This window comes from Halichoerus grypus, chromosome 6 (genome assembly GCF_964656455.1).
Source record: "Halichoerus grypus chromosome 6, mHalGry1.hap1.1, whole genome shotgun sequence".
Taxonomy (NCBI): Eukaryota; Metazoa; Chordata; class Mammalia; order Carnivora; family Phocidae; genus Halichoerus; species Halichoerus grypus.
The window spans coordinates 172625962-172629633 of NC_135717.1; the positions used below are offsets into that span (position 1 = coordinate 172625962).

At 53.8% G+C, this 3672-nt stretch overlaps 1 non-coding gene across 1 annotated transcript; it reads left to right on the forward strand.

Annotated features, from left to right (window-relative positions):
* Positions 1-82: 82 nt before the first annotated feature.
* Positions 83-231, forward strand: LOC118533229 (U12 minor spliceosomal RNA). The gene has a single exon (XR_004916123.1). It is a non-coding gene; the product is annotated as a U12 minor spliceosomal RNA (small nuclear RNA).
* Positions 232-3672: the final 3441 nt, after the last annotated feature.

Consider the following 3672-nt stretch of genomic DNA (forward strand, 5'->3'; position numbering starts at 1 on the left):
GTTCAACGGTCCACTCTGATACTCACCGTAGGGAAAATGAGAATGGGATTCACTACCCAGCGAGTAACACGTGTAAATCTTTATGCCTTAAACTTATGAGTAAGGAAAATAACGATTCGGGGTGACGCCCGAATCCTCACTGCTAATGTGAGACGAATTTTTGAGCGGGTAAAGGTTGCCCCTAAGGTGACCCGCCTACTTTGCGGGATGCCTGGGAGTGCGATCTGCCCGTCCTTCCCCCCTTTAATACTGAAAAGTAGACGGGCTGGCGGAAGTTGGCAAGTAATTTTGGAGGGTTTTTCTTTTTTATGAGTGAGCTGTTATTCCTGTGGCCTTAGGGGAGGGGTGGCGTCGGTCGCTTCCGTATCGGGCTCGCACCTGCTTTCGCCACATCCCCGGTTTACGGGGGATGGAAGTCCTTTTCCCCTTATGGTTCGTGAACCTTAGGTCGACCACCTTACCCAGTTGTATGAAACTTCACTCTATACAGTGTCAGGCCAGCCGCTTATTTGTGGGTAAGAATTACAGAAGGATACCTGTGACTGCGGCTGCACGCAGTAGGCGCTCACTTTGCGGCTCCGCGGGCGAGAGCTGCACGACCGCCTGCGTCACGTCCCACGAGCCGCCCTTCTCGGCGGCATGACTGTCAGGAGCAAATCGCCTCCCGTCGTTGCGCTTCGGTCGTCCCGATCTATAGAATGGGGCAAATGACAGGTCGTCGCGAGGGTTAAATAGGCTGATTGTAAAAATCTTCCATACGTAGAATTGCCTTTTCTATGATGCAGCCCGGGGACCCAGCACTAACCTTGGCACGAGGTAGATGTTCAATACATGTTTGTTGCATCTATCGATTAAAATATATATATATATATATATATATATATATATATATATATATATTACGCAACGTCTTAGAACAGCAAAGAGCATTACTGTACTCTGTGAGTTATTATTATTATTAATTTCTAAGTGCAGTGATGCCAGTGGAGTTCATGTACTGTTGACAGAACACCTAATTAAAACTCTGGCATCAGGAGCTCTGTGGGCGAGAGCTGGTAAAGCCAGCGGGTCCGGGGTCGGGACAGACAAGAGGGCGGGAAGCCAGGTCCCCCCTGCGCAGCGGCGATTGGGAGCTGGCTGGCCCTCCTCTTCTCATCTGTAAAACGGGGCGCTAACCCCTCCCTCCGTCCTTCCTTTCTTCCTTCCAGGAAGTGCGGGGAGGACCGCGCGGACCAGGTACGAGGAAGGGAGGGCCCAGGTCGGCCTCAGCGCCCTCCCCTGCCGGACTGCGGAGGGCAGGTGCCGAGGAACAAGGGAGGGCCGGAGGACCGCAGGATTTAAGGCCCCGTCACGACTTAAGTGAAATGTAATGAAGTGACTTAAAGGTTATTTTTATAAAGCCAGTTCAATACGGTCATTAACTGGGATCAACTGTCGGCGGAGTGGCCCTCCCCTGGAGGCATTTCGGAGGGTGTCGAGTTTTGCAGGGTGGTGTCTGGTTATCTGAAGGACAGGGATCCGGAATCCGGTCATGTGGAGGTTGGGGACTGGGGTGTGGCAATCCTGAGATGTGGGCCTTCCCGACGCCTGCGCCTGCGGCATTCCGACGTTCCGGGAGGGAAGAGGCCCCTTACAGTTCTCCCAGGCAGGGCTTCACTGCGTGTCTTGTATGGACACGTCGGACTTTGTGCCCAGTGTGAACAAACGTGGAATTGCCAGGAACGCAGCTGCGCCGTAGCTGAAGGTATCCGGTCCTGCTCTGTTTGGAAAGAGACCAAGAATCGTGCCCTGCTTGGGAAAACCGCGTCCCTCGCAGCAGAGACCGGGAGTCCGGCTGCATTTGGCCCTGTGACCATGGCCCCAGGCGACCCGATTTTTTAAAAATTCTATGTGTAGGCTGGTGATATTACCTGTGAATCCATTTCAGGAAACTAAAGAGGCGGTTATAAATGTTATTTTAAAGGGGTGGAAAGTCATGAGACTAGGAGAGAGGGTAGGGACCAGGTCCAATCCATGCCCTTCTCAGCTCCTGGGGACAGCCCTTGTGAGCTCAGGCAGGTGTACATTCAAAGCCTGACACTCAGGCCTGTTTTCGCATCCTCCAGAAGGGGACCCGGATGAGGAGACCTAATGTGAGCCCAGTGCTCTGCAGAATCCCCTGCACACAGTAGGTGTGGAGGAGGGATTCCCAGGCCAAGCCCTTTCCTGCCCACTGAGGAGTCCCAGCCCTGCTCTAGGATGTGGGCCTGGGCCAGAATAGAAGGTAAGAGGAGAAGAGAGGAGAAAGGGGCTCCCTGGCCTGAGGCTCGGCTTCTGGCATTCCTTCCTGCGCATTTCCCCATCCTGTCCTCTTCCCCCCTCCACTCCAGTCACACTGGCCTTCACGATGTTCCTGGAGACATCCAGCAGGTCTCTGCCCCAGGGCCTTTGCACTTGCTAGTCACTCCCTCTAGAGCACATCTAGTGTGCTTCCATTTCAGCCTCATTTCCACCGTCCCCTCAGCGACCTGCTTCCTTCCATCTGTTTCTGGAAGTTAATTCCACAGGCTTGTTCCCAATGCAAGGCGTCTGCACTTGCTGAGTTCCCACCACCTTGAACACCTACCTCAGCAGGGCCAGCTTCGTTGTCTCTTCAGAGAGCAGTCCTCACTCCCACGTTGCCTTGTGTCCTGATTTCTGTCTTGGCATTTACCATCTCACTCACGACACCATCTGGCTTACATCTTTCTCACTGGCACCCCAGGAGTAAGGGAGGGCGTGTTGGGGCAGCTGCAGCCGAGTCCCTGGCACTTGGAACAGTGCATGAAGGAACGAGGGAGCTAGCGATCCCACTTGCAGCCTTCCACAGGAAGACTGATGCCTGCCTTACTTCAGGACCCACCTCCAACCCGAAGGCCATTCACTGCTGAGCCTCAGTCCCTCCAGCAGAAACTGAGGCTGATGATGTCTCCCTGCTTTTCAGGGCTGGCCGGAGGGGAAAGCAAAAAGGAAAACAATGGGACATACAGAGTTGCACAACAGGACTGGAGAGAGCTTTTCACACCGCCGAGATGGCGTGAATAAGGCTGGGCATGAGGGGGCTGGACACGAGAGGAGGGTCTCAAGGCTGGACTCCCAGCGTCCACACGCCCTGGCCCGGCTTTCTGTCTCCAGGAATCTAGCCTCAAAAAAATCATCTGAGGGGCACCTGGCTGGCTCAGTCGGTAGAGCACGCGACTCTCGTTGTCAAGTTGTGAGTTCAAGCCCAACACTGGGTGTGGAGCCAACTTAAAAAAAAAAAAAAATCATCTGAAAGGAGGGTGAAGCGGGCCACCGTTATTTACAAAGTCCACAAATGGGGAACAGTCCAATTGTCCAAGGATAGGGGATTTGCTACATAATAAATCATGATCCGTGTGGGCTTATGGAGAATGTGTGACCCCAGGGGAAAGCCCATCTGATGAGGGGAAAAGCAGCAGCCCCCCGATGGGCCACGTGGTTTCATCAGAGCGACTGGTGTTTCCTCGGGATGCCCAGTATTTTTTTCCCGTGCATGGCTTTCTGTACAGCCCAAAGCTTACAGGACGAACACCAACACACATTAGAAATAAGTGCCGGGCCCCTTCCTGTCTCCTCTCCCACCGCCCCCCAACAGTGACACAAGTCGCAGAGCCTCAGGGAACTGCAGAAGGG